General features: G+C 46.6%; 1 protein-coding gene across 3 annotated transcripts in view; it reads left to right on the plus strand.

Moving 5' to 3' along the window:
• Window positions 1–12,969, plus strand: part of LOC105469273 (caspase recruitment domain family member 14) — an 80,129-nt gene that overhangs the window by 1,566 nt on the left and 65,594 nt on the right. The gene's annotated exons all lie outside the window — the stretch shown is intronic.

The raw sequence follows: 12,969 nt of genomic DNA on the forward strand, positions 1-12,969 counted from the left end.
CGCCTCAGCCTCCAGAGTACCTGGGATCACAGGTGCCGCTGCTACGCACAGTCCTAACCACTTTCTTATCTGACACTTGAAGTGCTTCTACATACCCAGCTCCTCTAATGCACTTTGAAGCAGCTCCATCATCTTTGAAGGGCAGTTCACGCTGTTGAGAATCATGTTTTTAACTGTGGGAAAAGTAAAAATTTCCACGAGCACCAGCTGTGTCATTTTTTTTTTGGACGGAGTCTTGCTCTGTCACCCAGGCTAGAGTGCAGTGTCGTGACCTAGGCTCACTGCAAGCTCCGCCCCCCAGGTTCATGCCGTTCTTCTGCCTCAGCCTCGCGCCACTACACCCAGCTAATTTTTGTATTTTTAGTAGAGATGGAGTTTCCTCATGTTGGTCAGGCTGGTCTTGAACTCCTGACCTCATGATCTGCCCACCTCGGCCTCCTAAAGTGCTGGGATTACAGGCGTGAGTCCGGCCCTGTGCTTATGATCACAAATCTGGCTTACATGGCTGGGCACATCTTTAATCCACAGCTTCTTTCCAGGAGTGCTTGAAAGCTCTCCTTTTATGAAGGTTAATTTTAGTTAAAACCAGAGCATCCTGGCCAGGCCCAGTGGCTCACACCGGTAATCCCAGCACTTTGGGAGATGGAGGCAGGTGGATCAGGAGTCTAGGAGTTCGAGACCAGCCTGGCCAAAATGGTGAAACCCCATCTCTACTAAAAAGAAATACAAAACTTGACTGGCCGTGGTGGCGGATGCTTGTAGTCCCAGCTACTCTGGAGGCCAAGGCAGGAGAATCTCCTGAACTCCGGAGGTGGAGGTTGCAGTGAGCCGAGATTGTGCCACTGCACTCCAGCCTGGGTGACGGAGACTGCATCTCAAAAACAAAAAACCAGAGCACCCCTTTTATCAAGAAATTGGTGGATTGCAGTATTTCAAGGGTGAACAAGTAAATGCAGCCTTCTCCAAGAGCAAATCTCATTCTGGCACCAGAATTTATCCATGACAGATAATTGACCCGAGAAACATTCCTTGTAAGGTTGCTGGTGTCACGTAACCAAAATACTAAGTATTGTAAGTTCTGATGCCTTCTTCACTCTACAAAGGACGGTTCAGTGCCTCACACTGTTTGCCAGGCGGTGCTCTAGGGCTTTGTTGTAAAATACACACAGACTTCAATGACAGCGTAGGAGAAGAATGTCAAATACCTTGTTGACTAAAGAAATACAGTTAAGCTTTTAAAGAATTAGTTTTATTCAGAAGCCTTACCAAGGACCCTACACCCCAGCCCCAGCCCAGGAGCTCAAGCGATCCTCCTACCTCCGCCTCTGAAATTGCTGGAATCACAGGTGTGAGCTACCAGGCCTCACCTTGTTCAAAGTTTTAAAATCTAATCCACGAACTGCTTAGGTTTGTTTTCCTTCACCTTTTTGTGACTAGATGATCTAACATTTTACACCGTTTTCCTGGAAATGTTTATGCCAGATGTCTGAATACACATCTGAAAGCTCTCTAACTTTTCTGGGGAGCAATAGCTTTTTAGCCCAGAGTCTATGAAAGTGATGAGAGCTGGCAAGGTTTGGTGCAGTCTCTGGGTGAACGATGCTTTCTAGGGAAACGATGGGGCATAAGACAGACATGGGGTCTCCTGCTTTGAGATTAATCGGCTGAAATGGACCCCTCCCCAACATACAAACATTGCAGGACATGAGGTGCTGAAGGTGGGGCTGCTGACCCAGAGCTTAATGGATCTGTCCACCTTTGTGACCAAGAAGCCTGTTTCCTTAGACACTGAGGGGCCCTGGGATTATGAGGGTAAATCCACTTTTTAGAGTAGGAATCTCCAAACCCCAGGCCACGGACCAGTATCAGCACCTGTCTGTGGCCTGTAAGGAACCAGGCTGTGCAGCAGGAGGCGAGCAAGGGAGCTAAGCTGAGCTCTGCCTCCTGTCAGCGGCAGCATTGGATTATCAGAGGACTGTGAACCCTATTGTGAACTGCACATTCGAGGGATGTAGGCTGTGCACTCCTCATGGGAATCTAATGCCTGACGATGTGAGGTGGAATAGTTTCATCCCGAAACCACTACCCCATCTATCTCCGGAAGAATTTTTTTCCACCACCTGTGGAAAAGTTATTGACATGGTTAGACTTTGTGTCCCCACGCAGATCTCATCTTGAACTGTAATCCCATAATCCCTATAACCCCCACGTGTGGAGGGAGAAACCAGGTGGAGTAATTGAATCACGGGGATGGGTTCCCCGTGGCGTTGTCTTGATAGTTCTCTCGAGATCTTACGGTTTTATAAGGGGCTCTTCCCCCTCTGCTCGGCACTTCTCCCTTCCTGCCACCTTGTGAAGAAGGTGCCTTGCTTCCCCTTCACCTCCTGCCATGATTGTAAATTTCCTGAGGCCTCCCCAGCCATGCTGAACTGTCAAACCTCTTTCCTTTATAAATTACGCAGTCTCAGGCAGTTCTTTATAGCACTGTGAAAATGGACTAATACATTTGTATTCCACAAAACCCGTCCCTGTTGCCAAAAAGGCTTTAGAAAACGCAGAGTGGGAAGGTGGTGAATAGATGGGAGGAGACTCATATTTTTGTCATGTAGGAGAGCAACAAGATCTCCTCTCAGCAGAAGAGGTTTTTGCTGTGAAATATGGTGTGTACTTTTCCATGGCCTATGTGGTGCTCAGCAGATGCCCTAACATCAACAGGACTCCAAGCCCCTCGTTCTGTTTATCACTGGTAGGCAGTTAGGATCGCGTCAGCCGTGTCTTGAGAACATGTCTTGTGAGTCATGCACCCGATTTGTTAAAGCGTCGACTCTGTGTAGCTCTGTTGTGCTATGCATAACATCTACTTAAAAAATGAGAGCTGACAGCCCAGCTTAGCTTTCTGTCCACAAGTCCCCTGCTTAAACTTCTGGATAAGTGTTTCCATTCCTATGGGAAACCTTCATTATCTCCGTAAGTAGAGAATGCAAACAGATATCTTGTCTCTTTTACTGATGGAGACATTAAAGCCCAGTGTGATAAGTTCAAGTGCCCTACAAGGAAAGGCACAAGCAGGCCAGGCTCTGAGTTCCCTAAACAGTGGCTATAGTGCCTGCCCTTTGTCCCTGGCCCCCATGGTGTCTAGGAAAAGAGGCTCCCAGTCACGAGGTAGACAGACTCGTAGGCCTGGTCTTAGCATCCTCGCTGTCACCAGTATCTCTCTTCCCACATGGTTTCCACCTTGGAGAGGGAGACTACCCACCCCATTAAATGTGGCTGCTAGGGTCATGTCTGTTTCACCCCTACTATTTCCCTAATGCTCAGTAGTTGTTCAATAAAGAGCTGTTGGCTTACTCAGTGTGTGGACCTCTGGGGCAAGAGGGAAGGAGGGACACAATGCAGTCCCAGCCGGCCAGGAGCACAGGAGGTTGCTGTGGGGGAGATGGTGAGATAAGAATTTGGCAGGGCTTGTTTCACAAGATGCAGGTCACAAAGAACCGCTGATAAAACAGGATGTGGTAAAGAAACCTCCGAACCCCACCAAAAGCAGGACGGTGATGAAAGCACCCTCCGCCTGTCCTCACTGCTCCTTATATGCTAATTATAATGCATTAGCTGCCGAAAGACACTCCTACCAGTCATGACAGTCTCCACATGCCATGGCCACCTCTGAAACTTACCCTGTGTGGTCTGAAACAGGGAGAAACCCTCAGTTCTGGGAATTGCCCACCCCTTTCCCGGAAAACTCATGAACAGTCCACCCCTTTTTAGCATATGATTAAGAAATTACCATAAAAGCCAACCAGCACCCCCCAGGGCTGCTCTGCCTATGGAGTAGTCAGCTTTTACTCCTTTACTTCCTTCATAAACCTGCTTTCACTTCATTCCATTGGCTCACTTTTGAATTCCTTCCCGAGGGAAGCCAGGAGCCCACGTGATCTCAGAGACTGAGTCCCACTTCGGGGGTTTGCCCTGTGACAATGGGAACAGCCCAGTGGTCTGCCCCCCTCCAGACCCGACCTGTCCCTTTTCCTCTACCTTCATTGGCTCCGGGAATCAGGTAGAAAAGGGCGAGGGGGCTCATCTTGCCCAGGAGGCTTGGGGGCAGTGCTGCTGGGCTGGGCTGGGTTCCTGTAACTCATCACTGCAGGAGTTGATGTCCTGGATAGAAGTGACCTTGATCTGATCCAGGAGGCCATCCACTAGGAGTGACTTCCTGCCAGAAGCCTCCACCCATCCCTAGGTATTAAAGGTGAACACTGTTCCTTTCTAGGCACAGCCCTGCCTAAACCCAACTGGCTGGGGCAAGGCACCTTGCTGAGTGCTGCCTGGACTCACCTCACTGCTGTCTTGACTCTGGGACCTGCACTGGCTGGGCAGAGTCTAGCACATGTGCAGTGTTAACAGAAGAACCAAACTCTGTAAAAATGTTTTCAGGAGGGTTATTCTGAACCAATAGAAGTGACTGTGGCCTGGAAAAACACAAACCCAAAAAGCCTTGAGTAAGTGGTCACAAGGTACCCAGGTAACAGTTTCTGTCAGCCTCTGAGCCCAAGCTAAGCCATCATATCCCCAGTGACCTACACGTAGACATCCAGATGGCCTGAAGCAACTGAAGATCCACAAAAGAAGTGAAAATAGCCTTAACTGATGACATTCCACCTTTGTGATTTCTTTCTGCCCCACCCTAACTGATCAATGTACTTTGTAATCTCCCCCACCCTTAAGAAGGTTCTTTATAATCTCCCCCACCCTTAAGAAGGTTCTTTGTAATTCTCCTCACCCTTCCAAATGTACTTTGTGAGATCCACCCCCCGCACGCAAAACATTGCTCATAACTCCACCGCCTATCCCAAAACCTGTAAGAACTAATGATAATCCCACCACACTTTGCTGGCTCTCTTTTTGGACTCAGCTCGCCTGCACCCAGGTGAAATAAACAGCTCACACAAAGCCTGTTTGGTGATCTCTTCACACGGACACATGAGACAGTGTCCAATTTTTTTTTTTTTTTTTTTTTTTGAGACGGAGTCTGGCTCTGTCACCCAGGCTGGAGTGCAGTGGCCGGATCTCAGCTCACTGCAAGCTCCGCCTCCCGGGTTTACGCCATTCTCCTGCCTCAGCCTCCCGAGTAGCTGGGACTACAGGCGCCCGCCACGTCGCCTGGCTAGTTTTTAGTAGAGACGGGGTTTCACCGTGTTAGCCAGGATGGTCTTGATCTCCTGACCTCGTGATCCGCCCATCTCGGCCTCCCAAAGTGCTGGGATTACAGGCTTGAGCCACCGCACCCGGCCACTTTTTTTTTTTTTTTTTTTGAGATGGAGTTTCACTCTTGTTGCCCAGGCTGGAGTGCAGTGGCATAATCTCAGCTCACTGCAACCTCTGCTTCCCAGGTTCAAGTGATTCTCCTGCCTCAGCCTCCCAAGTAGCTGGGATTACAGGTGTGCACTACCACACCTGGCTAATTTTTTGTATTTAGTAGAGATGAGGTTTCACCACGTTGGTCAGGCTGGTCTCAAACACCTGACCTCAGGTGATCCACCTGCCTCGGCCTCCCAAAGTGCTGGGATTACAGGCATGAGCCACTGTGCCTGGCCAGTAACAGTTTACCTTTATACATTTTAGGTAAACAGGAGTTACAGGCAAAGACATAAGTCAGTACATGGAAGGTATGTGTTTGGTTCAGCCTGAAAGGCTGGATATCTCAGAGCAGGGGCTTACAAGTCATAGGTGGGTTTAGGGATTCTTTAGTTGCCATTTGAGAGAGTTAAGCTATTATTTATATTACGTTTTGGGGGAGTCAAAAAGAGTTAAGCTATTGTCTAAAGACCTGAAGTAAGTAGAAAGGAATGCTTGCATTAAGGCAATTGTGGGGGTGAAGGCCCTTGTTATGTAAATGAAAGCCTCATAGGTTTCTAGCAGCCCTTCGAGAAAATGGATGGCAAATGTCTCTTTTCAGACTTTAAAGGTGTCAAGCTGTCAGCAGATCTCTCCTAGATCCAGGCAAGGCCTAGAAAGGGAAGTCCTGGATGTGTTAATGGACATTCTCTATAGATGCAAATTAATTTCCCCCACAAAAGACAGCTTTTTTTTTTTTTTTTTTTTTGAGACAGAGTCTCGCTCTGTTGCCCAGGCTGGAGTACAGTGACGTGATCTCAGCTCACTGCAAGCTCTGCCTCCTGGGTTCATGCCATTCTCCTGCCTCAGCCTCCCGAGTAGATGGGACTACAGGCACCCACCACCATACCCAGCTAATTTTTTGTATTTTTTAGTAGAGACGGGGTTTCACCATGTTAGCCAGGATGGTCTCGATCTCCTGACCTTGTGATCCACCTGCCTTGGCCTCCCAAAGTGCTGGAATTACAGTTGTGAGCCACTGCACCCAGCCAAAAGACAACTTTGCAGGGCCATTACAAAATATGTCAAAGAAATATATTTCATGGTAAAATATTTTGATTTCCATTCTGTCATGTGTGCTCATCCAGAACCAGGTTGGAAAGGAAGCCACATTGTACCAGGTTAATTAAAAAAAAAAAAAGGTTTGACAAGGGTTTATGGTTAGTAGGATATGAATCAGCCTTTGCCTGCCATGGCCATAGGTCTTGTTTATAATTTGGTATCTTATTGCCACAAAGAGTCTGTTTGATCAATCTTATCTCTATTTTAATCTAAAAGAAAAACTTCAGCCTGTTGTGGGAAGTTAGGGACCCTGAATGGAGGGACCAACTGAAGCCATGGCAGAAGAACATACATTGTAAAGATTTCATGGACATTTATTAGTTCCCCAAATTAATACTTTTATAATTTCTTACGCCTGTCTTTACTGCAGTCTCTGAACATAAATTATGAAGATTTCATGGACATTTATCACTTCCCCAATCAATACTCTTGTGATTTCCTATGCCTGTCTTTAATCTCTTAATCCCGTCATCTTCATAAACTGAGGATATATGTTGCCTCAGGACCCTGTGGTGATTGCGTTAACTGCACAGATTGTTCATAAAGCATGTGTGTTTAAACAATATGAAACCTGGGCACCTTGAAAAAAGAACAGGGTAACAGGGATGTTCAGGGAGCAAGGGAGATAACCATTAGGTCTGGCTGCCTGAGAGCTTTGCGGAACAGAGCCATATTTCTCTTCTTTCAAAAGCAAATAGGAGAAATATCGCTGAATTCTTTTTCTCAGCAGGGAACAGCCCTGAGAAAGAGAATGCGTTCCCAGAGGTAAGTCTCTAAAATGGCTGCTCTGGCAATGTTTGTCTTTTGCGGTTGCAGATAAGGGATGAAATAAGCCCCGGTCTCCCGTAGCACTGCCAGGCCTGTTAGGATCAGGAAATTCCCGCCTGATAAATTTTGGTCAGACCAGTTGTCTGCTCTCAAACCCTGTCTCCTGATAAGATGTTATCAATGACAATGCGTGCCCAGTGGGACATGAAACTTCATTAGCATTTTTAATTTTGCTCCAGTCCTGTGATCTCGCCCTGCCTCCATTTGGCTTGTGATATTTTATTACCTTGTGGAGCATGTGATCTCTGTGACCCACACCCTATTCGTACACTCCCTCCCCTTTTGAAAATCACTATTGCAAACTTGCTGGTTTTGCAGCTTGGGGGGCATCACAGAACCTGCTGACATGTGATGTCTCCCCCAGATACCCAGCTTTAAAATTTCTCTCTTTTGTACTCTTTCCCTTTATTTCTCAGACCGGCCGACACTTAGGGAAATAGAAAAGAACCTACATGAATTAACGTTGAATTATTGGGGGCGGGTTCCCCCAATATCAGCTGAATTAAATTTAAAGGAGTGTAACTGAGTAATGAATGCTTTGTGAATTGGGCAGCCCCCAAAATCAGCAGATTCAGGGAGACTGCAGGTGGTGCCCCATGGTCAGAACAAATTTATACATAGAAAAAGTAAAGCGACGTACAGAAATTGGAAGTATTAGAAACAAATTTTTGGTGTCACAAAGTGAAACAAGTACTCAGGCAAAAGTTTTCTCAGCAAGGCAATTTACGTCTATAGAAGGGTGTTTCCTGCATACAAGGCAGAGGCAAAGGAAAGCATGGAAAACAAAGGCGAGCAGGAGGTTTTTATCTCTAATGCAGGCCCTGCAGGCCCTGTTCCTGTGTCCTCTCCCTGCAGGCTGGGGTTGGACTGCACAATCTAGGCTAATTCCAATTGGCTACTGTTGACATAATCAAAGGAGGCGACGGTGGGCATTTGACAGGAAGGATAGGTATGGTACATCCTGGGATGTTTGGGCACAGCAGAGAGAGGGAGAGCTGATAGATGAATGTGTACGATTACCTTTTAGAATAGAACAAAGAACCAGGGACTAAAACCCTTTGAAGAGGAACTATTTGTTCTTAATAACAGAAGTGAGGTACAGAAACAGCTGGATTGGTTACAGGTTGGTGTTTGCCTTGTTTGAACACTCAGCAGTGTGTGAGTGGTTGAAGTACGGCTGCTGGGATTGGCCAAGACTCAGCTATTGTTGCAGGCACATACTCCTAAGTTAGGTTTTCAGTCTTGTCTGCCAAGTTAGGTTGCAGTTCGTCCACGAGGACTCAAATATATTAGAAGCATGGAGTCCTTCTCAGGCCATATTTGGTTTGCTTTAACAAACCTCAATGCTGGTCAGTTGTGCCTGAACTCCAAAGGGAAGAGGCATAACGAGGCATGTCTGACCTCCCTTCCCATCATGGCCGGGAATTGTTTTACAAGTTTCTCTGGAGTCTGTTTGGCCAAGAGGGGGTCCATTCAGTTGGTTGGGGGTCTTGGGGTTTTATTTTTAGTTTGCAACAGGCATCATTCTTACTGCTGGATAGATTTAGAGAATGCACCTGCCCTCACAGAGTTTCTGTTGCAGAAGAGGACAAGACCAAAAACACAAACAAATAAGATAATTGTAGGTTTGATAATTGCTGGGATGTAAATAAAATAACACAAAGTGGAAGAGAGTTAATGGGTTGCTGATTTACATGAGTGGCTGGAGGTAGGTGCCACCTAAGTTGAGAGGAAGTGGCCACAGTGACACGCAGGGGTGGAGTGTTCCAAGAAAAGGGGATGGTTGAAAACACTAGAACAGTCATCAGCCTTTTTCCATTCCCATAGCCCACACCATAAGAATAAGGTGTGATGAAACCCAAAGGGAGGGATCGAAACCACCTTTGCAAAAGATTAACATTGAGAAAATTATGCCAGTGGAAAAGATAGCATGTAACCAGCCCCCATCTTTCCTTTAACCTCCAAACTGCCCTTAAGTCATTCCTCGACTTGGGCCAAGTTAACTCTAAGAGACATTCCGTTTAAAGGATAATAGCCTTTAGTTTAGTAAGCTAAAACCAAGCCTTTGTAAAGCTCATAAAAGACCACCAAGTTAGGACGATGAAAGGAGCGTAAATTCTGCTAAAGTATAGACATAAACAATTACCAGCCATTATTCCCATGGTCACAAGATTTGCAACTTCCCCAATTACTCCTTCAGATAATTAGACTCTTGTAGACCCTAATGTTGGTCTTTTGAGAAGGCTTTTCTGGTTTTTTGCATTTCTCATGACCGATGGCCCCAGCCAGACCCACTGACCTTCCTGTGGCCCCACCAGGGAGCTGACTGAACACATGCACACAAGAACCATGTTCCACCCTTCAGGATTCTGCCCTCGCCAGTCAGCAACACTCATTCCCTAGCCAACCCCTCCCCACAAGACTGTCTTTGAAAACCTTAGCGTCCAAGTTTTGGGGGAAGGCTAATTTGAATAATAATAAAACTCCAGCCTCCCATTAGCCAGCTCTATATGTATAAAACACTTTCTCTGTTACAATTCCCCTGTCTTAATGAATTGGATCTGTTTCTGCAGTGGGCAAGAGGAGCCCATTGGGTAGATACACAGTGAGCGCAAAGACCTTGAGACAGGCAGGATACTGGCACAATTGAGGGACAGAAGACAGGGAGCTTGTAGCATAGTGAAGGTGAGCAAGGAGTGTGCGGTAGGAGGAGAGGTGCGTGGGGCCAGATCATAAAGAGTCTCAGAGGCTATTGGGGCCGTAGCCCCTGGCGGCCCTCTAGAGGTTTGCTGAAAATCACTGACATGAGTCAGATTGATTAAGAGGAGAGAAGGCATGCAAACTTATATAATGTGTATACACAGGAGGCTTCAGAATGAAGATCCAACCCCTCAATGAGTTAAGAGAAGCTTGTATACCATCTTGAAGTTACAGAAAGAAGCAGGGTTTGGATCCTGGTAAAACTGGTTATGGAAGGGATGAGAAGAGGAATTCCGTTGAGATTTTATTGAGGGGCAATAAATGATTACTAGGGAGAATGACCGGGTCAGGGAACAGAAATCTACTTGTAAATAGTTCTCTTTGTTGTTTCTCTCTCTCTCTCTCTCTTTTTGAGAGAAGGACTCACTCTGTCACTCAAGTTGGAGTGCAATGGCATGACCTTGGCTCACTGTAGCCTCAGCAGGCTCAAGTGATCCTCCCAACTCACCCTCTCAAATAGCTGGGACTACAAGTGCATGCCACCACAAGTGGCTAATTTTGTTTATTTATTTATTTTTTTTTCTGGAGAGACGGGGTCTCAATATGTTGCCCAGGCTGGTCTCAAACTTCTGGGCTTGAAGAATCCTCTCACTTCAGCCTCCCAAAGTTCTGGGGTTACAGGCATGAACCACTGCACCCAGCCAGTATCTCTCTATGGAATTCAAATGATCCCTGGAGACAGTCTTTATTCTTGCAAAAGAGTCTGTTCATGTGTGCATTCATCTTAGTCTTCTTTTCTGCAATAGTTAATAACAGGGAGGAGAGAAGAAGCTATTGTTCTCCTTGGTAGAACTGGGTCTTAGACAGTAAAGAAACTTCAACATTTGTGCGAGAGAGACCGGGGGGAGCGCTCAGAGAGACACTGAGACATCTGCATTTCCGCATGTCAGGACACCATTTCGATGCAGGATTGTTTACTCCGTAGCTCAGCTAGGTCCAGGTTCTTGTCTCACAACCAGGAAGAAATAGGCACATGGACATCAAAGAATGAGTGGAGTAGAATTTATTAAGCAAAAAAGAAAGCTCTCAGCAAAAAGAGGGGAGCTGAAAGCAGGTTGCTGGTTGCCCCCTTCACAGTTGAACACAAGGGCTTTTATATAAAAGCTAATGGAGCTGGGTTCCTTATTTGTATAAGTTGTAAATTCCTGTTGGCTCCATCCCTTCCCCTCAGTGTGCATTCAGGCCATTAGTCTGCTGCGGTCATGTTCAGGCAAGCACCCCGTGCAAGTTCCCTTATCTGCACAAAATATCTGGTGTAAGCACTTGTGGGGCAGGTCGGAGATTCTCCAGGGACCCTTCCCTTACTATCTGCCTGAAGCAAGCTAGCTAACTCCTTTCATTCCCCCCTTTAAGAGTGGAGACCCCAACTGCTGTTGGGGAAAGTGGACACTGACCACTCTTAACTGTTTCCTGCTGACGGGGTGCTGTTTTGGGGAAGCAGCAGTTAGGCTCCTCCTGAGGTAAGTTTAAGGATCTCCAGAAGAATGGCGCATCTGGCCCAGCGTGGTGGCTCATGCCTGTCATCCCAGCACTTTGAGAGGCCGAGGCGGGCAGATCACAAGATCAGCAGATAGAGACCATCCTGGCTAACACGGTGAAACGCTGTCTCTATTAAAAATACAATTAGCCAGGCGTGGTGATGGGTGCCTGTAGTCCCAGCTACTTGGGAGGCTGAGGCAGGAGAATGGCGTGAACCCAGGAGGCGAAGCTTGCAGTGAGCCGAGATTGTGCCACTGCACTCCTGCACTCCAGCCTGGGCGACAGAGTGAGACGCCATCTCAAAAAAAAACCAAAAAAAAGAAAAGAAAAGAAAAAAAGAATGGCGCATCCATGCATGGTTCCATTTGCATCACCATTTGAAGTTTAATGGGCTCTAAGTGAGAAGAAACAATTTGGGCTGTGAAAATGAAACAAGAAGGGGGAAAGGACAGCTCAAAAATCCCAAGGCTACTGACAAGCCCTGATAACTGGTGGCTACAGTCATGCCTGCTAAGCTTTGGAAGCATGTGGCTTTGGTTAGCTCCTTGGGCTTATTTTCCTAAACAAAGAATCCTCCAGTTTTTGGGCATCCTATTTATTCCTATCACCTGGTAGGATTTGTAGGATAATTGCCCAAAACTAGAATATTGATCCAGATTTTTACATCACCCATTCATTTTGTTACTTTTGAGCTACAGCTGGAGATTGTTGATTGGTTCACAGGAATAAACAGGGTTAGTTTAAAAGGTAGGCAGAAACAAAAACAACTAATGAGATTAGAATTTAATGACAAACGGCCGGGCGCGGTGGCTCAAGCCTGTAATCCCAGCACTTTGGGAGGCTAAGACGGGCGGATCACGAGGTCAGGAGATCGAGACCATCCTGGCTAACACGGTGAAACCCCGTCTCTACTTAAAATACAAAAAAAATTAGCCGGGCGAGGTGGCGGCGCCTGTAGTCCCAGCTACTCGGGAGGCTGAGGCAGGAGAATGGCGCGAACCCGGGAGGCGGAGCTTGCAGTGAGCGGAGATCGCGCCACTGTACTCCAGCCTGGGTGACAGAGCGAGACTCCGTCTCAAAAAAAAAAAAAAAAAAGAATTTAATGACAAACGTATGATAAGTTCTGGAACATAAGTTTTCCAACTCCAGTCCTCATTTTTTGTCAAAAAGAAATCATGATAGGACTGAGTTGTTTGCAAAATAAGCTTTAGTCCTATACTTGGCCTGATTATTTGCATAAAGTGCAGCAAGAATAATTATTCTTCACATAGACTTTTCAGTTGTCTTTGATGGAACTCTATTCCACTAGGAATCTCAGATAAGGTCTTGTAAAGCTGAGCCCAGCCACAGGTCTGTACCTTCAGATCCCTGAGTTGGGTAACTCCCTCTCTTCTTGAGGTCCCAAGAACATGGGGCACCTGGGCCTGTTAGAATGTGACATTCTTTCCT

This window comes from Macaca nemestrina, chromosome 17 (assembly GCF_043159975.1).
Source record: "Macaca nemestrina isolate mMacNem1 chromosome 17, mMacNem.hap1, whole genome shotgun sequence".
Lineage (NCBI taxonomy): Eukaryota > Metazoa > Chordata > Mammalia > Primates > Cercopithecidae > Macaca > Macaca nemestrina.